The sequence below is a fragment of the Phacochoerus africanus genome, chromosome 8, assembly GCF_016906955.1.
Source record: "Phacochoerus africanus isolate WHEZ1 chromosome 8, ROS_Pafr_v1, whole genome shotgun sequence".
NCBI lineage: Eukaryota > Metazoa > Chordata > Mammalia > Artiodactyla > Suidae > Phacochoerus > Phacochoerus africanus.
The window spans coordinates 135,187,495-135,211,827 of record NC_062551.1 but is presented as its reverse complement, the minus strand read 5'-3'; the positions used below and the strand labels follow the sequence as shown (position 1 = coordinate 135,211,827).

The window sequence follows — 24,333 nt, the reverse complement described above, 5'->3', positions numbered from 1 at the left end:
CAATCTACAGATTCAATGTAATCCCTATCAAATTACCAAGGACATTTTTCACAGAACTCGAACAAAATATTTTAAAGTTTGTCTGGAAGCACAAAAGACCCAGAATAGACAAAGCCATCCTGACAAAGAAAAATGCAGCTGGAGTAATCAGGCTCCCTCACTTCAGACTATACCACAAAGCTTCTGTCATTAAAACCATATGGCATAGGCCAAAAACCCCAGAAATATAGATCAGTGGAACAGGATAGTGAGCCCAGAATTAAACCCACGCGCTTAGAATCAACTAACCTATGACAAAGGAGGCAAGAATATACAATGAAGAAAAGACAGTCCCTTCAATAAGTGGTGCTGCAAAAACTTGACAGCCACATGTAAAAGAATGAAATTAGAACACTTCCTAACACCATAAACAAAAATAAACTCGGAGTTCCCATTGTGGCTCAGTGGTTAACGAATCCAACTAAGGAACCATAAGGTTGTGGGTTCGATCCCTGGCCCTGCTCAGTGGTTTGAGGATCCAGCATTGCCGTGAGCTATGGTGTAAGTTGCAGATGTGGCTCGGATCCCATGTTGCTGTGGCTGTGGTGTAGGCCAGCAGCTACATCTCCAATTAGACCCCTAGCCTGGGAACCTCCACATGTCACAGGAGCAGTCCTAGAAAAGGCAAAAAAAAGACAAAAAATAAAAATAAAAGAATAAAATCACATTTGGAGTTCCCCTTGTGGCTCAGTGGTTAACGAATATGACTAGGAACCATGAGGTTGCAGGTTCAATCCTTGGCCTCGCTCAGTGGGTTAAGGATCCGGCGTTGCCCTGACCTGTGGTGTAGGTCACAGACACGGCTCAGATCCTATGTTGCTGTGGCTCTAGCGCAGGCTGGCGGCTACAGCTCCTATAGGACTCCTAGCCTGGGAACCTCCATGTGCTGTGGGAGCAGCCCTAGAAAAGGCAAAAAGACAAAAATAAATAAATAAATAAATAATAAATAAAAATAAACTCAAAATGGATTAAAGACCTAAATATAAGACCAGATACTATAAAACTCCTAGAGGAAAACATGGGCCAAATACTCTCAGACATAAACCATAGCACTATCTTCTCAGATCCAACTCCTAGAGTAATGACAATAAAAACAAAAATAAACAAATGGGACCTAATTAAACTTAAAAGTTTCTGCACAGCAAAGGAAACCCTAAAGAAATCTAAAAGACAACCCACAGAATGGGAGAAAATATCTGCAATGAACTGACTGACAAGGGATTAAACTCCAAAATTTATTAATAACTCCTGTAACTCAATACCAAAAAAAAAAAAAAAAGGAACAACCCCATCTCGAAATGGGCAGGAGATCTAAACAGACAATTCTCCAAAGACATACAGATGGCCAAAAAACACATGGCAAGATGTTCAACATCACTCCTTATAAGAGAAAGGCAAATCAAATCCACTAGGAGGTACCACCTTACACCAGCCAGAATGGCCATCATCAAAAAGTCTACAAACAAGAAGTGCTAGAGAGGGTGCGGAGAAAAAGGAACCGTACTGCTCTGTTGGTGGGAATGTAAACTGGTGCAACCTTTATGGAAAACAGCGTGCAGATTCCTCTGAAAAACTAAAAATAGACTTACCATTTGATCCAGCAATCCCACTCCTGGGCAACTATCCAGAGAAAACCATGACTCAAAAAGATACATGTACTGCAATGTTCACTGCAGCACTATACACCCTAGCCAAGACATGGAAACAACCTGAATGCCCATCAACAGAGGAGTGGATAAAAATGATGTGGTACACATACTCACTGGAATATTACTCAGCCATTAAAAGGAAAGAAATAATGGCATTTGCGGCAACATGGATGATTTAGCAATTATCATTCTTAGTGAAGTTAGAAGTTAAGACAGTGAGACACCAACATCATATGCTATCACTTACATGTGGAATCTAAATAAAGGACACAATGAACTTCTTTGCGGAACAGATACTAACTCACAGACTTTGAAAAACTTACAGTTTCCAAAGGAGACTGGTATGTGTGGGGGGGATGGGGTGGGTATTTGGGATGGAAATGCTTAAAACTGGATTGTGAAGATTGTTGTACAACTATAAATGTAAAATATTCATTGAGTTAAAAAAAGAATACTGTAAATCAATTATAATAAACAATTTTTAATTAAAAACAAAACAAAAAACTGACTAATGAAGAAGCTATTCATTACATTTCCTAAGAAAAGAGTAGCATGATTATTACTAGCTGAAACACTGGCTGATTAATAAACACATTGAAAAAAACTAGACAAGGTATGGTGACATAATAAATGCATTAGTTTAACCACACTGCAAGAAGAAAAGGGAAAGGGGTATAGAGAAACAATCAGACGATTTAGCCAGTTTTCATATGTGTACATATGCACTGTGCACTGAGGAAAGAAGAAAAAGAAGAGCAAGATTTATTATGGATTTTATTTTCAGTAAGATGGAACTATGTAAAGTGAACTGGTTCTCAAGAATAACAATAACATTTTAATAAAATTTAAACAATAACAAATTCCAAACAATTGAGGGGGGATCTTCAATTTACTCTAACTAAACCATCATCTCAACTGAGTGTGGTATTTCTACTACCTGCAAAACTACTGAGCTCACCATCTATCTACATGATTGAACAAAATTATTTTGAGTAGAACACATGATTTTCTAAATTATTCTCATTCACAGGGGATTTGAAACACTGAAACTATAGGATTTGTAAATTCAATAATTCACCACAAATTCATAATTTGTTATAAATTCAATAATTCAGAAATTGTCAATCATAAGTTATCCTACATCCTTAATTTCTAAAGAAAGTGAACAGTTCATTTTTAAAAATTATTAAGCATAGAAGCAAACTAGAAATAAAGAGTAAGAATAAAAGACAAGCTTGAAAATAAAGGAAATAGGAAATTATAAAAACCGAGCATGAAGCTTTGAAAAAGAAGCAAATTAAAATTCTAAAAATATAATAATTGAAACAAAAAGCTCAATAGGGACAAATTCCTGCTTCTGGAAAAATGCAGGCACACTAGGCAAATTCATAGTAAGCCCTTCATTGAAGACAAGCTGGAAAAAATATGTAAAAGCCCTAAAAAGCATCAATGAAGTAACAGAATCATAAGCATTACCAGGTCAAGATCCATGAGAAGATGGAAACCAAAACATGAAAATATGTTGTGGACACTTTTGCCCAGAAACAATTTACTGACCCAGAAAAGGAGATGGAGAAGCTGAGCAGCACCTGTGATAGCTTATGAAAGTGGCAGAAGATCAGTCTGTGTCTAGGGCCTACCAAGGTAAGGCTCTAGGAAATCATCTTATGCTTTGGCTTGGGATTCTGAAGGGCCACACTCTTGGAATAAGGGTGAACAGGAAGTAAACAGCCCTCTCAGGGCAGACGAGACTATTTCAGTTTGTAATTAACTAGTATGGCTGAAGATACACATACCCCAAGACCCAGACATCCCATATGTAGGAATGTAACCTCTAGAAACTCTTAAAAATCCACAGCAGCATATGTTCCTGGCAGGCTTATTCATGAGAATCTCAAACCAGAAACAACCTAAATGTTCATCTAAACAGCATACTTAAACCATGGTATGAGTACAAAAAGGAACACAATAAAAGCAGTGAAAACGAACAGACTACACCTATCTTTTTCTATTGTCTTTTGTCTTTTTAGGCCAGCACAAAAATACGGAACACTTCACGAATTTGCGCATCATCCTTGCACAGGGGCCATACCAATTTCTCTGTATTGTTCCAATTTTAGTATATGCACTGCCAAAGCGAGCACCACAACAGATCTATTTACATAAGCACAGGGGAATGTCACAAACATAATGTATTGCAAGAGAGTATGTGCAGTATGATTCAAATACTCAGCTTAGGAGTCCCCATTGTGGCTCCGTGGTAACAAACCTGACTAGTATCCATGAGGACAGTGGTTGGATCCATGGCCTTGCTCAGTGGGCTGCGGATCCAGTGTTGCCATGAGCTGTGGTGTAGGTCCCAGATGTGGCTTGGATCTGGTGTTGCTGTGGCTGTGGTGTAGGCCAGGAGCTGCAGACCCGATTTGACCCCTAGCCTGGGAACCTCCATATGCCACAAGTGCAGTCCTAAAATAACAAAAAAAGATTTTCACAAAAGTAAGATAGTAGTTATCTCTGACACAAGTAGTTATCTCTGACACAAGGAAAGGGGTGTAACTGAGGATGTATTGACAGAGAACTTTTAGAGTGCTATCAATTATTTTATTTCTTAAACTATAATGCAGTTAAACACAGGCTTTTTAATTTCATCATTACATTGGTATGTAAATATTTTCTTACTGTTATATGCATGAGATACTGTACCTTTTTTTAAGGGAAAGTTTTCTAGGGAGAAATGCTGCAGAGAGATCACTTCCATTCTTTGAACTTTATTCAAGATTTCACATAGGAGTTCTAATTCAAGTACAACCTCTATCAGCAGCTAACTATGGGAACTTATTCAAGTCATTAAAAGTTGGGCCTTTGCTTCTTTAGCTATAAAATAAGAAGAATGGACCAGATATGTAATTGCAAAATGTTTTTCGAAAGTGTAACACTCTAGGATTATAAGATACTCGTTCAATTCTGGTCAATCATTATCAGAGTTAAAAAAGAACTCAGTTTACACTGTATACATAAATATAGCATTAAGTCACTGTTCACGTCATACAGAATCCTATCTAAGACTTGGATTTATCAGCACCACCTACATTGAAAAGTATGCTCTTAGTCTTTAATTAAGTTACTAAGTTCTAAGGGATAAGTTTCCCCTATTTCACAATGTCTGCTCATGATATATTAATGGCTCTTCTGTCACCAGAAATTATTTCCAAAAAGAAACTACCTGGAATACGATGGTTGCAGTGTATGAAGAGACTGGCTAGTCCCTAAATCAGTGAATATTATACTTCCTGAACACGAGAATTTGTAGGTCTATGTATCCCTGTAGAATTTATTTACTTATTGTATTTATTTTTTCCATTATAGTTGATTTACAGTGACCCCATGGTTTTTAAAGTATATTTATTACACTATGTGATCCTTGAGAGGAAAGCCATTTTTCTACTTCCTTAATACTGTCCCATAGGATATTAAGATTCACAAAATATAGAAAGTCCTCCTAAAGATGAAAACGAATAAAATCCACAGAAGAAAATGTGATGTGAATAGTTATTTAGATGGGGCTTTTAAGTGGTTAAACAAGAGACTGACTACAGAACAACTGTTTTAAAGGTATATTATGTTCTTGTGATCTCTTTAGTTATGCTATAAGTACATATAACCTCCACCCTTTTCAACATTTAATTAAGACTTAGACAAACAAACAAAAGGCATACTTAACAAACTCATGGATGACATGAAGCGGAGAAAGATAGCAAATACTGTAGATGAAAAAAGGATTAAAAAAATAACAAGCAAGCTAGAAAACTAGACAAGAAGAAATTTAACTACAAAAATAAAATAAAATGAAAAAAACTTGGAACTGAACCACAAAATAACCAGACAAGTACACAACAGCATGAAGTTGCCTTAACAGGTACAAAAAACTGTAAAGCCTCCCAGCTGATCCTAATTTCAAGTATGAGGTTAAAACGTGAAGTGGCTGTTCAAAAGCACATAATATTAGCTTGAACTCGTAATGAACCCATTCAAACATTTAACCAAGCATGTTTATTGTACAAAGAGCACTACACCAGCTATTTCTGAAGGATACACACATAATCAACACGCAGCCCCAACCTCAAGATCACTACAATTTAGGTGAGAGGGTGTGCATATGTTTACCAGCAGTTACTTATTTAAAAACTGAAAAACAGGAAAGCTTATAAAATTCCTAGTCAATTCTTAAAATTCATAAGAATTATATTGATAAATACACCATAAAAGAAAAACACATAGGTAAAAGCTGACTAACCATGATGAATTTATGAGTATGAAATGTAATGACCAAAGTTATCAATCTTAAGGAAACTCAACCAATATTTCATACAAGCAGCAAAAATTAAGTTGAATCCTGAAAAACATGTGGTTTTTTGAAAGGAGTAGGCAAAAGGAGGTTAAGATATTATAGACAAAATAAATAGTGCAAGAGAATGCAGGCAGCGAGTTAAGTGTATATTTAAGTTGAGAGAACAGTGATAAGATGGAGAAAACATAACATGAGGGCAACTTGAGAACACAAATAAAACTCTTTAAATGATGACTAGAAAGAGCTCTAAATCTGATGGGATAAAGAAATATGTTTTCTAGTTCCATTCTGAAAAGCTATGGTCAACATCAAATCTACTAGCCCATGAAATCCTTAGTTTCTTCACCTACAAAATAACATACTCTAAAATCACTTTCCACTTCCACAATCCCCAGGAAATACAGCTTGAGCATCTATACTTTAAAATCCAACAGGGAGCTACTGTAAATTCCAAACAATGGTGGTATGAGAAAACATTTGCATCTGGAAGCCTAATATGGCTGCAGAGTATAAGATAAACTTGAAAGAGATGAAATCAGCAATGGAAACCACATAGAAGGTTATGTAGCTGGTGTATAACATTACATCCCAAATACCATATTTAACACTGAAGCGTATCCAGAAGTTGTTAATCAGCTAGGCTTCTGAAAAGTTAAAAGAAAATAGCTGGCGGAAGACACAACATTAAAACTGTCTTCAAGATATAAGAGCTTGTTAGGTAGAAAAGAGAAGAGACGTATTCCATATCACCCCAAAGTCAATATCACATCATTCAGTAAAAGTACTAGAGAAGAACTTCAAAACAAGGAAGAAAACCTAAAGATGCAGTGAATGTGGAAAAGCCTTTAGGAATAGCTCAAGCCTTGCTGTACATCAAAAAATAACATCAAAGAGAAACTCAACTGATATAGATAACAGTAAATTCCATCCAGATGTTGACAAGAATATCACAAACTGTATAGTTTACAAATGTGGGAAAATGTTCAGGAGCAATTTGCCAAAAAATACACACTGAAAAGACACTTTATAAACATAAGAATGTACAAAAACAATTGGCTGTATTAAATCTTAGAAGTGATAAGAAGAGTCATAATAAAGAAAAACAAAAGGTGGAATTCCCTGGTAGTCTAGTAGTTAAGGATCTGGTATTGTCACTGCTGGTGGCACAGGTTTGATGCCTGGCCCAGGAATTTCCACAATGCCGTGGGCACAGCCTAAAAAAAGAATAAAGGAAAAGGGCAAATAAAGCTTTTATCCAAATTTCACATTTTATTCATTTAACAAATTATCCTCAATGAAATGCCTATATCCTTTTTGTATATTTTCCTGTTGGTTTGTTTTCTTATAAATCTGGGGATACTCTTAATATATCTGAAATATTACTCCTTTGTCATGTGTGTTGCAAATGTTTTTCTTAACCTATTATTTGTCTTTACACTTTTTTACATAGCAAAAGATTTTTTAAGTCTTTTTTTTTTCCAAAGGAAAGATTTCATAAAGTAGTGAGTTCCCTCTCACTAGATACTAAATGACCACCATCAAAGGATGCTGTAGAGGTGTTACATATGGCAGAAAGTTTGGACTAGACTAAGATCAAGGTCATTCAAAAACAGTTTTCAAGGACACACTAGGAAAGAGTATTTAAAATTAAATTTCTTCAGTCTGAAAAGGTTATATATTATGATTCCAATTATATGACATTTTATAAAGGATAAAACTACAGAGACAATAAAAGGATCAGTAGTTCCCAGAAGTTCAGGGGAAAAGAGGAGGGTTGAGTACATGACACAAAGGGGATTTTTTTTTTGGCTTTTTAGGGCTGAACCCGTGGTATATGGAAGTTCCCAGGCTAGGGGTCGAATTGCAGCTACAGCTGCCAGCCTATGCCACAGCAATGCCAGATCTGAGACGCATCTGTGACCTACACCACAGCTCATGGCAACACTGGATCCCTGACCCACTGAGTGAAGCCAGGGATCAAACCCGCATCCTCATGGATACTAGTTGGATTCATTTCCACTGCACCACGATGGGAATTCCCAGGATTTTTTTTTTATATACCACTGAAATTATTCTATGTGATACTATAAGGCTGGATGCATGACACTATGCATTTGTCAAAAACCATACAACTTCAAAGCATAAAGAATGACCTTAATGTATGCAAATTTTTTAAAAAAATCATTTAGTAAGTCAAGGGACCTTAGGAAGGAATGTAAACTGTGACAGAAGAATCCAACTGTATTATAAACGTATGAAATAACCTCACTGAGGAGGGCAGAAGGAAAAGGTCCTGACCTAGGTAACTTTGGAAATAAGCAGCACTTCCAAAACTAAAGGTAAAAGGAATTGTACATAAGCACTATATTCTAACTTGACAAAGTTATTTCCCACAGAGGTAAGAATTAACTATGCTAATACTGATATACATACATAATGGAATTAAACAAATAAATGGGTGATAGATGGCCAGGTTTGTTAGTGCTACAGGAGGAATTTACAGATAAACAAAGGGAGGAGGCTTGAAAGATCCTTGCAGTCAAATAATGAATTAGAGTATAAAGTCAAAGTAGGAACTCACGTTTAGCTTAGTATATACATAAATGTTTACATATAGAAATATTCAGATGTTATTACATGTACATTATACATATAGATTTCTAGACATACATATATTTTCTTGCTCTGTCAGCTGAGACAACTAAATAAAATCAAGAACACCCCCCCCCAGTAGTAACAAGCAGAGAATCCAAAAAAAAATTTTGGGGGGGTTCTTTTTTTGCCTTTTCTAGGGCCGCTCCCACAACATATGGAGGCTCCCAGGCTAGGGGTTGAATTGGAGCTGTAGCCACCAGCCTACGCCACAGCCACAGCAACATGGGATCGGAGCGGGATGTGAACCACGTCTGCAACCTACACCACAGCTCACAGCAACGCCGGATCCTTAACCCACTGAGCAAGGCCAGGGATCGAACCTGCAACCTCATGGTTCCTAGTTGGATTCGTTAACCACTGCACCACGACGGGAACTCCCCAAATATTTATTTTTAACACTGTTCTCCAATAAAGGGAAACAAGGTTCCTTGCAGAGAAGGCTGATTTTAGAACTGGAACAGGAAATATACAAGATAAATCTGTAGTATTTTCAAGTGCTCAAAAAACAAATAAGGGGAGTTCCCTCCAGCTCAACGGAAACAAATCTGACTAGTATCCTGAGGATGCAGGTTCAATCCCTGGCCTGGATCCATGGGTTTTAGGATCCAGCGTTGAGTGGTGCTGGTCACAGATGCAGCTCGGATTTGGCATTGCTGTGGCTGTGGTGTGGGTTGGCAGCTATAGCTCCAATTCAATCCCTAGCCCAGGAACTTTCATATGCCGCAGGTGTGCCCTGGAAAGAAAAAAAAGACAAAGAAAAATTAAACAAGCAAATATATACAACAAAAATAAACCACTTTAATGGGACACAGGAGCCAACAGAAAGATTTCCAAAGGCCAAATGTGGAACAATTTGAGCAATAAAATAGAGCAGTACTAAATTATACCTCGATGTATAAAAATAAATAGTTATGAGTCTATACTTATATAAATAAATGACTGAAAAAAAATGGGGGGAAGGGGGAGAGGGAGGGGAGAGGACAGAAGAGAAAAAGGAGAGAGATTAAAAAATCTCCCATGCAGAAGTATCCCAAATAATTTATGGAGATGCTTCCCCTGCCCTCAAGGAGAGAGGCATAACACCCCACTCCTTAACAGGAGTGGCTGTGCACAGTGACTTCTTTCCAAAGAATAAAATATGGAAAGGGGAGAGTAACTTCACAGTGGAGAAACCTGACAAATACTACCGAAGCCAGGTGATGGAGGTCAACAACTGCAATAAATCACATTAATAGTCTATGTCTTGACACAACAAAAATGGCACGTGACCTCTGTGGTCTTCCTCTTAAAAACCCACAACCTCAGTCTAATAATAAGGAAAACAGCAGACAAATTTCAATAGAGAGAAATCTATAACACTCTATTGGTATCCCTCAAAACTGCCCATGTCATCAACAAGGAAAGTCTGAGAAACCGCCATGACCAAGAGAAGCCTAAGGAGATATAAAAACTAGATGTAATACGGTATCCTAAATGGGGTTTCAGAACAGAAAAAGGATATTAGTTAAAAATTAAGGAACTGTGGAAAACAAACAAGGCGAGTTCCCACCGGGTCAACGGAAACAAATCTGACTAGTATCCTTAAGGATGCAGGTTCAATCCCTGGCCAGGATCCATGAGTTTTAGGATCCAGCGTTGAGTGGTGTAGGTCACAGACGCAGCTCAGATGGACTTGGTTAACAATAAGTATGGACTTTGGTTAATAATAATAATAATAATAATAATAATACTATTGACTCATTAATTGTAATAAATGTAATATAATAATATAAAATACTACTAATAGAGGAAACTGGATAGGGTATGTATAGGAAATTCCATATAACACAGGGTGCAGTCGAAAAAGAAAACAATCCAAAGAAACAACTTTTTTTAATCCTTGTATTGATATTGTTGCCTTATGATCTCATTACACTACTATTAATTTTATTCTTTGATATTGTTACCTTATAATCTCATTATATTACTATTAATTTTATTCTTGGCACAACTATTGTTACTTTGCTTATACTCTCATTTCATGAATATTTACTGAGTATGTATTAGTTAACATATGTGACCCTATTTATTCTGAAAGATTAGAAAGAGACATCAGAGAAACCATCCCATTTACCACTGCATCAAAAAGAATACCTAGGAATAAAACTACCTAGAGAGACAAAAGACCTATACTCTGAAAACTATAAGACACTGATGAATGAAATGAAACATGACACAAACAGATGGAAAGATATACCATGCTCAATTATTGTCAAAATGACTATGATACCTAAGGCAATCTAGAGACAATGCAATCCCTATCAAATTACCAAGGGCATTCTTCACAAATAAGAACAGATACATTTTTCTAAAATTAAATATATCACTAAAAAGTAAGCAATACCTTAACATGTCATTCACAATAAAAAAAAAAGTAGTTCTGACAACCTCAAACAGTTAAACAAAAATAGCTGCCTTTTCCCCAAAAGTCTCCATTACGTATGTATTTTCTCAGTGTATATATAACCTCCTTAAAAAAGTATAATTTCTAATGTGTTTCAAAGAGTGTTTCCTTTTGCACAAAGGTTTCATCATACATCCCAAAGATACAGTCTTTCTTTCAGTGCTTTCTGCAACATTGAAAAAGTTACCCAGTTTCACTTTTCAGAGACTATCTTAGTACCTGGAAACAAGCCTAGGATATATAGATCTAGATTGGAGCCTATAAACTCTCTCTACAATACTTAAAAAAAAAAATCAACCATGACAGCTAAGCTATATTTTCCATGTCTCATCACTTTCTCGTTTTATTTGGGTCTGATTTTAATAGAAGGCTTAAACAAGCGATATACATGTATTTTTTTTTCTATACTCTGATGCCAAAGTATGGTTTTTAACATAGTTTTCCTTAGTTCTAAATACTTGAAAAATTATTTAATTATTTTAAAACTTATACTTTTCTTGTAAAGATGTCACATCTGAATTGTAAATCTTGCGATTGTCAGGGTCTAATACTAATCTTAATACTTTTACAAGTCTATGAAAATTATTTAATTATTCTAAATACTTAAAGAAGCAGCAAGATTTCACTTATTTATTCATTTACACACTCACCTACTAGACTAAGGACCTGAGCTACAAAGAGCCTTTTCCTAACAGGGGTGTCAGCAAGAGGGCAACAGAAGTAAGGAGACAGTTACAATATGGGATATGAAGTGTTGTAAAGAAAGATGCACACAATACAGGAGGCATCAAAAAGAGGTCCTCTCACCTCCATCACTCAGGAAATTCCAACAGTTTTAGAAGCTCTGTGCCAGGAACCATGATAATATATATTTCTTATTCTATCACAATGCAATGCTTTATTTACTTATTTTGGCCACGCCCATGGCATGCAAAAGTTCCTGGGCCAGCAATCAAACCCATACCATAGCAGTGATGACACTGGATCTTTAACTCAAGGCCACCAGGGAACACCTTCACATCTCAAGCATTACGGAAAAGTAATAGCTTCATAAACATCCCTGAGATATTAAATAATTAACTAAGACACTGCAGACACAAGGCAAAAGTCAAGGAGTTCCCTGGTGGCTCAGTAGGTTAAGGATCAGTATTGTCACTGCTGAGGCTCAGGTCACTGCTGTGGCAAAGGTTCAATCCTTGGCCTGGGAACTTCTGCATGCCAAAGGCACTTCCAAAAAAAAAAAAAGAAAAAAGTCCCTTGGCGAAAGGGAACAAAATACTCTGAAGAACTAGAAGCAAGACTATTATCATTAAAACACAACTGGAATGGAAATGGGGTAGTGGTTTAAAATGTCTCCCTAAACTCCTTGGGGAGAGACTAAATATTACACCTTTACATATGTAGTACCTAAGACTATATGCCAAGCTTATGGTAGGCACTCAACAGATGATCACTGAACTGAATTATGAAAGGGCAAGGCGACAGCAGCCCAAAGTGCATATTTGTTGATTGATGAGATTAATTTTAAAGAGTCGATAGTACTAAAGTCCCTGCTTTAAGCAAAGATACTTACCCTAGAAATGAAATAGGTGGGAGTTCTAAATCACAGTGCCAGTGACCAACTGGGATTTTACCTACACTTAATTAAGAACACTTACTAAGTGTCAAAAGAGATGAAGGTCATACACAATCATTTATTTTTACATGATTTATGAGCATGATTAACCAGCTACTATGACTCTTTCACTCTTTTCCACACATTGTGGCCAAGCCTGCAGCATGTGTAAGTTGTCAGGCCAGGGAATGAACCCAAGCTGCAGCAGCGACAATGTCAGAGTCTTAACCACTATGCCACAAGGGAACTCCTCTTCACTCTATTTTTAAGACAGCTTTAAATTAATTAGTTAAACCTAGGGTTTTGGACATGGCAGTTAAAAAGTACTATGTCTAGGAGTTCCCATTTTGGCTCAGCAGGTTAAGAATGCAACTAATATTCATGAGGATGCCCATTTGATCCCTGGCCCCACTCAGGGGGTTAAGGATCCAATGCTGCCAAGAGCTGCAGTGTAGTTCACAGACACACTCAGATCTGGCATGGCTGTGGCTGTGGCATAGGACAGCAGCTGTAGTTCCAATTTGACCTCTAGCCTGGGCATTTCCATAAACCATGTGCGCAGCCATAGAAATTAAAAAAAAAAATTACTACGTCTAGAAAAGAAAATTTCTTAAAACCAGAACCACCTATTTGTTGAAGAGCCTGTCAATTCAAGTTTCAGCTAGGCTAGTAGACATTAGAAAATCCTATGTGTGAGCTACCTGGTGGCTCAAAAGGTATACAGTGTTGTCACTGCTGTGGTGCAGGTTTCATCCCTGGTCTGGGAACTTCCACATGTCAAGAGGCAAGGCAAAAAAAAAAGTAAGAATAATATCAATTTTTAAACTAATCATTTAAAGTGGTTATTTTTAAAACAATTGTTAACACAAAATCTATACAATCCGAGTTTACATTTTTGCTGTGCTTTTCAAACGGTACTGCATATTAACTGAAGTCCTCCAGAAAGCTATAAGATTGCAATCATTTCTTCAAATCAAAGAAACAATGGGAGATGTTCTCCAGGACGTAGCTCTGTTTTCAGTACATAAGATTTATACAAATGACTGAAGGAAACTATATCTGATAATTTACACTTTTTTTTTCTTTTGCTTTTTAGGGTTGCATATGCAGCATACGGAAGTTCCCAGGCTAGGGGTCAAAACAGAGCTGTAGCTGCCTGCCTATGCCATGGCTACAGCAAGGCCAGATCCGAGCCTCACCTGCAACCTACACCACAGCTTGAAGCAATGCTGGATCCTTAACCCACTGAGTGAAGCCAGGGATCGAACCCACATCCTCATGGATACTAGTGGGGCTGATAACCACTGAGGCACCATGGGAACTCCCAGTTATTCTTCATAATATAAGACAAACTAATAAAAATATGATCACAGTTAATATATAATATATTTCCATAAAACCACTTCTAACATATGCTACTTAGTTGGCCCTTTAAAATTTTATGCTGCTTGCCATCAAATGGCTTATAAACACTATAAGAATCTTTCAGTATTGTTGTAGATCATGATTATGCATAATAAATGTCAAAAGACATCTTATTAGAACCCAAACTGAAGATTGGCACCCACATTTTTTTTTTTAATTGCTGCACCTGCAGCATATGGAAGTTCCCGAGTCAGGCAGTGAATCCAAGCTGCCAAAGCTGTAACCTACACCAGATAATTTAACCCACTGTGTGAAGCCAGGGATTGAACTCGCATCACTGCAGCAACCCAAGCTGCTGCGGGTTAGATTCTTAACCCACTGCGCCACAGTGGGAACTAGCACTCACTTTTAAGGGTCAAAATAAGAAAAAGGAAGATACATGTTCTAAGTTTAAGATTTTTCCCTAAAAATAAATTTAAAATTGTGGAGTTCCTGTCCTGGCTCAGCAGTTAACGAACCTGACTAGCATCCATGAGGACTCGGGTTCAATCCCTGGCCTTGCTCAGGGTTAACAATCTGGCATTGCCATGAGCTGTGGTGTAGGTTGCAAACATGGCTCAGATCCCACACTGCTGTGGCACAGGCTGGTGGCTACAGCTCCGACTGTACCCCTAGCCTGAGAACCTCCATATGCCACGGGTGCAGCCCTAAAAAGACAAAATAAATAAATTAGTTAATTAATTCAATTAAAAATAAAAAATCACCGATGGCCAATGATTTAATCAATCATACTTATGTAATGCACCACAGTGCTGGGCAGCACGCGAAGGTTCCACATCCCTCCCCACTGACCTTACCCTATGTATCTCTTCCATCTTGCTATTCCTGAGTTCTACCTTTAACCTTTCACAATTAACCAATTAATAGTAAGTTTAGCAGTTCCCATTGTGGCTAAGCGAAACAAATCTAAATAGCATCCATGAGGATGCAGGTTCGATCCCTGGCCTTGCTCAGTGGGTTACCGTCTGGCATTGCCATGAGGTGTGGTGTCAGTCACAGATGCAGCTCGGATCTGGCATTGCTGTGGCTGTGGCATGGTCCAGCGGCTTCAGCTCTGATTCAACCCCTGGCCTGGGAACCTCCATATGCCACAGGTGCAGCCCTAAAAGGACAAAAACAAAAAAAGTGGTTTTTTGTTTTTGTTTTTTGTCTTTTTGCTATTTCCTGGGCCGCTCCCGCGGCATATGGAGGTTCCCAGGCTAGGGGTCGAATCGGAGCCATAGCCACCGGCCTAAGCCAGAGCCACAGCAACGTGGGATCTGAGCCGCGTCTGCAACCTACACCACAGCTCACGGTAACGCCGGATCGTTAACCCACTGAGCAAGGGCAGGGACCGAACCCGCAACCTCATGGTTCCTAGTCGGATTCGTTAACCACTGCGCCACGACGGGAACTCCAAAAAAAAAAAAAAAAAGTTTAAAAAGAGAAGGTGGGGGGGGGTGACTGAGGCTCAAAAGACTAAATCATAATCTCTAGGGCAAGGCTAGGCATCCATATACTTTTAAGACATCCTAAGTCTAAAATTTTAATATGCAGCTATATTTGAGAACAGCTATGCTGTATCAATCCTAAAAAGAAATAAAGTTTCATTAAGAATTATCAATACTGGAGCTCTCTTGTGGTGCAGTGGATTAAGAATCCGGTGTTGTTGCTGCATTGGCTTGGGTCACCGCTGTGGCACAGGTCTGACCCCTGGCCCAGGAACTTCCTCGAGGGTGAAGGTGGGGGAGAATAAAAAGTTCCTGCTGTGGCTCAGCGGGTTACAGACCCTATATTGTCACTACGAGGATGTGGGTTTGATCCATGGCTTCGCTTAGTGGGTTAAGGATGCAGCATTTCCAGGGATGTGGCATAGGCTCCAGCTACCGTTCTGATTCGATCCCTGGCCCAGGACATTCCATATGCTGCAGGTGCAGCCATAATTTAAATAAATAAATAAATAAATAAAAGAATAAAAAAGAATTATCAATATTAGAAAAGAAACAACTATTCACAGTTGAGATGAATGAATGAAATAAAATGAACAACTAAGGGGTAGGGATATAATATATAACCACAACACAAATTTTTGTTGTTGTTGTTGTTGTTGCTATTTCTTGGGCCGCTCCCTCGGCATATGGAGGTTCCCAGGCTAGGGGTTGAATCGGAGCTGTAGCCACCGGCCTACGCCAGAGCCACAGCAACGTGGGATCTGAGCCGCGTCTGCAACCTACACCACAGCTCACGGCAATGCCGGATCCTTAACCCACTGAGCAAGGGCAGGGACCGAACCCGCAACCTCATGGTTCCTAGTCGGATTGGTTAACCACTGCGCCACGACGGGAACTCCCCACAACACAAATTTTAAAAATTATTTGTGAGCTCAATTTAAGTCTTTTCAAATCAAGAAAGCAAATGTAGTCTGTGTCATGTGCCAAAGGTAATATTTCTCATAAGCTATGTGAGATCAGTCAACTCACCAAACCTTGACGTTCTACACTGATTCCCGGAATCGCCAACCTTGCTGACCATCTGTTTGCTTTTGAATGTAAATGTCTGAACTGAGGCTTACCAAACCTCAAAAACTTTTAATAAGCATGTAAGACATATTCTTATGCCTCCTACGTGGTTTCTGGTTAAAAAAAATTAAACGCTTGTCTTTTACAGACCAGCTCCTTTCTCCATTTAAATTATATACACACAAATTTTTTTAAGCTGGAAAATTTTTCACGTACATGGCTTTGATTAAAAAAAATCCTGGAGTTCCCGTCGTGGCGCAGTGGTTAACGAATCCGACTAGGAACCATGAGGTTGCGGGTTCGGTCCCTGCCCTTGCTCAGTGGGTTAAGGATCCGGCGTTGCCGTGAGCTGTGGTGTAGGTTGCAGACGTGGCTTGGATCCCCCATTGCTGTGGCTCTGGCGTAGGCTGGTGGCTACAGCTCCAATTAGACCCCTAGCCTGGGACCCTCCATATGCTGCGGGAACGGCTCAAGAAATGGCAAAAAAGGCAAAAAAAAAAAGTGAATATCCTTTAAAAAAAAAATCCTAAAAGCAAAAATATAAATAAAATTATAAATTACATAAAAAATATAATCTGGTTAGAAAATATTAGGCTGCATATTTAAAAAAATAGAAAATAAAAAATAAAAATTAAAAAATTGAGATACCATCTATTCCACAGTTAAGGAAAAAGAAAATTATCTATGCCAAGAAAATCATTATTTACAGAGTATGCCCTTACACAAAATATTTAAAGTGTCTGACAATCTTTATTTTACCACTTCTTTAAGTTATAGTTAGAACATTTTACCTTCATTGGTAAATGATTAAAATGTCATCTAGCAGTTGTTAACTTACTGATCTAAATGTAAAATCCCCAACATAACATTATACCTGAATAACTCTTCAATATCCACAGAAATGTTAATATAACTAAGATTTCTCTTAAACAGAAGCTTGTTTTTCACTTCCACTTCGCTGATTTATATTTTCCAAGTCCTAACCATATAGAATAAATCTGTGAAAACCACATACTATGATAAATACCTTGATTTTATTAGAATCAAGAGAGATAAAACTCCTTATTCTCCATTGCTATCCCATCCACTTCTTTAAAAGGGTTAGGGAAACCTTAAAAAAATTTAAATCCTGATTCTAAACTGTGTATAATTACTTTTTCTTAGTCTGTGCTTCGGTGGGCAAAGATTAAGGAACCAGTGGTTCATCTATAGTATTGATATTCTGATATGAGCAAGAGAGAATAAGAGACTTAAAAGGAGGAATGGAAGTTAAATTGTTTATTAGAATAAAATAAAGACATCCAGCCAAGGACCTTTTTCTTTTCTCCTGATCATCTCCGTTCCTTGCCATGCTTCCTAACCCCCATATAAACATATACCAAGATGGCTATTTCTGATACATCAAATATGGTATACAGCCTACATGCTGAATGCTTATTCCTATATTTTATACACAGTAAAATTTTAAAAACCTAAAAACTTAACCATGACCTCTTTAAGCAAACTTTATGGAGTTCCCATTGTGGTGCAGCAGAAACGAATCTGACTAGGAACCATGAGGTTGCAGGTTCGATCCCTGGCCTGGCTCAGTGGGTTAAGGATCCGACAATGCCATGAGCTGTGGTGTAGGTCGCAGACTCAGCTTGGATCCCATGGTGCTGCTGTGGCTGTGGTGTAGGCCGGCAGCTACTGCTCTGATTAGACCCCTAGCCTGGGAACCTCCATATGCCAGAGGTTTAGAGGGTGCAGCCCTAAACACACACATACATACACACACACACAAAGAGCACACTTTACAATCCATGTTTAACATATTAAAAATTTCAAAGGGCCTAGACTAAACACCACACTAACTCAACAAATACAAAAGAAGTCATTATATCTGCTAACTGTGAAATACAATCAGTATGAAAAACTTTTTAAAATATATAGCAGGAGTTCCCATTGTGGCAGAGCGGAAAGGAATCCGACTCATAACCATGAGGCTAGGGTTCGATCCCTGGCTTCTCTCAGTGGTTTAAGGATCCGGCATTGCTGTGAGCTGTGGTGTAGGCTGGCAGCTGCAGCTCCAATTTGACCCCCTCCAGTTCCTAGCCTGGGAACCTCCATATGCCACAGGTGCAGCCCTAAAAAGCAAAAAATAAATAAATATTTATATGTATTTTTAAACATATGTAGATTACTACCAAGAAGACAACTACAATTCTGATTATTTAGCCACTGTTTCTGACAGCATTTTATCAAGACACATCTGATACTGTAAGAGGAGCTACAGTGTATGTATACTTAGGAGAAAAATACCAAAGCAAAATTAACAGAAATAGCAACTACAGGTACCACAGAATCGCAGACTATTAGAGCTACAAGGTACCACCTCAAGGATAAATAAGTAAAACCTCTATATCTCATAATTAAAGAAACTCAAGTTCCAAGAAATTAAGTGACATTTACATGACTTGCTAGTTCAGTACTGAGACCTATGCCAATGTTTCTTGAGTCTCTCTCTCAGTGCTCCTTAGCACAACAAAAGAAAACAGGTGTTTTTGGGGGTGGTTTTCTTTGGGGGGGCAGTTAAAATTCTTTATTAAATCCCCTCTAAAATCATTACGAGAATAAATTTTATATGTTTAATTTTAAAAATATTTTCTAATTACATAACACAAACACAATGCAGAAAATGCAAAACATGAAAAGAAACAGAAGTCCTCATAATTCCAACACCATAAAATAATCACTTTTTCTTTTGAGAATAAATTTTAGTAAGGTGTTATATAACACAAAATACAGAGGAATACATTACTGAGAATTCTTGTGATAAACACCCCAGTATTCTAACAAAAGCTTCTTCTGAAAAGAGCTTTGAACAAGTTTATAGCAAGAACTAATTAATTAATATGCAAAAAATATTTGCTTTAGAAATCACCAACAGTTTCTCTAGGAAGCATTCCCCAAAGCCTTTGAAATTATTTCATTTACAAAAAAAGTTTATAAAAACACATAATGCATGAAATAAAATGTCAGAGTTCCCATCATGGCTCAGCAGAAATGAATCTGACTAGCATCTATGAGGACACAGGTTTGATCCCTGGCCCTGCTCAGTGGATTAAGGATCCGGCATTGCCGTAAGCTGTGGTGTAGGTTGCAGATGCAGCTCGGATTCTGCATTGTTCTGGCAGTGGTATAGGCCGGCAGCTGTAGCTCAAATTCCACCCCTAGCCTGAGAACCTCCATATGCCGCAGACAAAAAGAAAAAAAGAAAAAAAAGAAAAAAAAAACAGTCTTTAAAGCATTAGCCTGCTGTGGCCCCCTTTTCCTGACAAAGCAATAAAGCTATCTTTTTCCTCCTTCTCCCCCGCAAAAAAGAAATAAAATGCCAAGCATAGTAAATATTTTTCAATGGCCCAGAAAAACTATGTTATGTATACATTAAAAATATAGGAGGACCAGGAGTTCCAATCGTGACTCAGCAGTAACAAATCCAATTAGTATCCACGAAGGTGTAGGTTCGATCCCTGGCCTCATTCAGTGGGTTAAGGATCCAGCATTGCCGTAGCTATGGTGTAGGTCTCAGACACAGCTCAGATCCTGCGTTGCTGTAGCTATGGAGGCTGACAGCTGTAGCTCCAATTTGACCCCTAGCCTGGGAATGTCCATATGCTGCAAGTGCAGCCCTAAAAAGCAAAAAAATAAAAAATTAAAAAATAATAATAAAAAAAATAAAAAAGCTTCATACTGTATCTGACATTCTGGAAGAGGCAAATCTACGAAGTCAGTAAAAACATCACTGCTTCCCAGAAGTTCCAGAAGCAGGAGAGATGGTGGAAGAGGTGAAATAAAGGAGATTTTTAGAGCAGTAAACTATTCTGTATGACACTGTAATGGTGAGTATGTGACAATATGCATGTGTTAAAATCCACAGTCCTTTATGATACAAAGAATCAACCTTAATATATTTAAATTTTAAAAATTATTATGACCAAAGAATCTATTACAAATGTTTGAATCACTAAAAGGAGTAGGATAGTAAGGTCTCAAACTAAATAATTCTGGAAATGAGTGGTATCTGTAAAACGAAAAGACTTGCACTTGAGCACTATGCTTTAGTTGATTAAGGTATTTCCCATAGGGACACGGGTTAAAAATTCTAATGCTATACAACTGAAAAATTAAAGAAACAGATGGCAAACAGAGCAAAGTTTGTCACTGTTGGGAATTTACAAATAAGTAAGGGGAAGTGGTTAAAATGGTCCATCCATGTGGGTAATATACAAAAAAACCTCAGAGAGATCTAGGGCTTGGTTCTAGAGCACTGCAATAAAGTGAATACCACAATAAAGAGAGAGAAATTTTTTGGTTTCCCAGTGCTTATAAAAGCTATATTTACACTACACTATAGTCTATTAAGTGCGCAATATACCATTACACTGAGGAGAAGCAGCATGTAACTTAATTTTAAAATACTTGACTGCTAAAGAATGTTAACCATTATCTGAGCCTTTAGTGAGTTGTAATCTTTTTTGCTGGTGGAGGGTTTGAAATATTGAGAGAATTACCAAAATGTGACACAAACATACAAAATGAGCAAATGTTGCCAGAAAAATGTTGCTAATAAACTTGTTCAATGTAAGGCTGTCACAAATCCTCAATTTATAAAAAATGTAGTATCTGCCAAATGCAATGAAACAAAATACACCTGTTCTGGATTAAGGGTAGAGTCAAAATATGAACTCATGTTTAGTTTGGTGCAGATACATATGATTTATAGAAAAATGTGTATAGATACACAGGCTAGTATACATGTATATATTTTCTTGCTCTATCAGTTGAGATAAAATAAAAGCAACAGCAATCTAGTATCATTGAGCACTCATAGCACCCAAATACTGGTTTCTAATACTATTTTCTAATAAAGGGAACTGAGGTCCCTTACAGAAGGCTGATTCTAGGACTAGGAAAGGAAAATACAAGATGAGTCTGGATTATTTTGAAAGTGCCAAAAAGTGAGTTCCCGTCGTGGCGCAGTGGTTAACGAATCCGACTAGGAACCATGAGGTTGCGGGTTCGATCCCTGCCCTTGCTCAGTGGGTTAACGATCCGGCGTTGCCGTGAGCTGTGGTGTAGGTTGCAGACACGGCTCGGATCCCGCGTTGCTGTGGCCCTGGTATAGGATGGTGGCTACAGCTCCGATTCAACCCCTAGCCTGAGAACCTCCATATGCCACGGGAGCGGCCCAAGAAATAGCAACAACAACAACAACAAAAAAGACAAAAGATGAAAAAAAAGTGCTAAAAAGTAAGAAAGTGCTCAGAAAACAAATATGCACTACAGAGGGAGTTCCCACTATGGCTTAGCAGAAACGAACCCAACTAATATCCATGAGGACATAGGTTCAATCCCTGGCCCTGTTCAATGGGTTAAGAATCCAGAGTTGCCAGGAGCTGCGTGAGATACAGGTCACAGACGCAGCTTGGATGTGGCATTGCTGTGGCTGTGGCGCAGGCTGGCAGCTGTAGCTCCGATTCAACCCCTAGCCTGGGAACTTCCATATGCTGCAGGTGTGGCCTTAGAAGGGGAAAAAAAAAAAAAAAAAAAGGCATGAATAAATAAATAAATAAATAAAAATATGCACAACAGTAATATGCCACCTTAGTGGGACACAGGAACCAAGAGAAAGGATCCCAGTGGCTAATGCTGAAACAATTTGAATAGTAAAACAATTTAGTACTACCCAAGGTATAAAAATAAATATGTATGAGTCTATATTGATATAAACAACTGAGTAAATGAATGAGAAAAATAATCTCCCATGCAGAATTTCAAATAACTTACGTGGATACTCTACTCTTTAAGTCCAGACTATGCAGTGATTTCTTTCCAAACAATACAATAAGGAAAGTAGAGGGAAAATAAGTTTACAATGAGAAACTTGACAAAAACTTGATCAAGGTCACCATCAACAGCAATAAATAACAGTATATCCCTTGGAATGAAATGATAAAAATGGCACTTTACCACTACAGTCTTCCTCCTCAAAATCCACAATCATGAGGAAAACATCAGACATATTACAATACAGAGGCATCTATAATACCTAACCAATATCCCTTGAAATTACCACAACCAAGAGAAGCCTAAGGAAACATGAGAATTAAAGGAAATGTGGTATACTGAATGGGATTCCGGAACAGAAGGCTATTAGATAAAAAACTAAGAAGCTCAATAAGGTGCAGACTTTAATATATTTTATATATTATGTATGTTAGCTATATTGTATATAATTAAAATATATCAATTTACTAATTACAACAAATATACTAATGTAAGATATTAACAGCTACGCAGAGTATATGAGAATTCTCTGTACTTTCTTCTTAAGTACTCTGTAAACCTGAAACTGTACTAAAAGATAAAGCTCATTAAAAAAAGTTTGAAAAATGTAATAGTTTCTTCACTGTGGCAGTGAAATTTAACTAGCACACCCTCAAGACCGTTATGCAGACAGTACTAATAAAGATAATAATAATAGTAAAATTTTAAAAACATTTATAAAGAATCAAGAGTAGAAAATGCCTGGCCTCAGAGTCTGGAAACATGGAACAAGTGGCAACTCTGCCACTAATTTTTGCAATCTTGAACATGATTCATATGTTGTTTGGTCTAAGTTTACACACCTATAAATTGAGAGGGATAAAACAGCTTCTAAAACCATTATAATTACACCACCTGTAAAGTGTTAGAATAAATCTCTTTATCCAGTAGGTCATAACAGCAAACAAAGAATTTTGCTATACCTCTAATTTCAAGGAGAAAAATAAAAGCCAAGTTTAATCACATGGATGATTAGCATAAGAGCTGCCATTTCTACTCCTCAGAGTTGACTCTCGCCACATTGAACCCTAGATCCACTCTAGTCACTTAGCAAACGATTTATTAACTACTGTCTCTTCATTCTAAAGTAGCAAAGGGATAAAAATAACAAGGATGGCTAGATGTAAAAGTTAGAAGTGAGTACAGCATTGACAGAAAAGAATAATAAAACAAGAAGATAAGCCTTGGATGAGATGTGCCTAACTTAAAGTTCCAAACCCTTCACAATATTCGTTTACCTACTTTCAAATCTAAACATAACTTTAGATTCTAGCAAAGGCCAAGAGACCCAGAAGTTATCATCCACTTCTAATGCTGGAGAATCGAGCAAGTGTAAAAAGATATTCATTCTTCAGAGAAGCCTTAATGAATAGGGGTGGCCAGAATGACTGGACACTATGGCGACATAGTAAAGGCATCCAGGGCCATCATGGTCTCCACAATGATGGAGCCCCAGATGCTCCCTCTCTCCTTCTCTTTTTGCTTTCACAACTGATGATCAGCAGATAAATCAAAGAAATCTTTTAGCCTAACAAAAAACTGGCAATACCACCATATTAAATGAACTTGGGATAGTCAGAGAGGTTGCTCAAAATTAAATAGATGCACAATTACGGAATATAATCAACGAGGAGGATGGTCTTTAAATAGTATCATTTCCCAGATTTTTTTACTATGATGATTAGAGAAATGAGACAGAGAATAGGAGAAAATCCATAAAATATTCTGACTCTTCAACAAGCATGGTAATGATTAAATCAATGCAGAGTCTATACCAAGCACAACAAACCTGA

At 37.7% G+C, this 24,333-nt stretch overlaps 1 protein-coding gene and 1 non-coding gene across 5 annotated transcripts in view; both read right to left on the bottom strand.

Annotated features, from left to right (window-relative positions):
* The window catches only part of ZZZ3 (zinc finger ZZ-type containing 3), a 136,583-nt gene that overhangs the window by 30,681 nt on the left and 81,569 nt on the right, over window positions 1–24,333 (bottom strand). The gene's annotated exons all lie outside the window — the stretch shown is intronic.
* LOC125134717 (U6 spliceosomal RNA) lies at window positions 3,727–3,832 on the bottom strand. Its single transcript, XR_007136729.1, has one exon. It is a non-coding gene; the product is annotated as a U6 spliceosomal RNA (small nuclear RNA).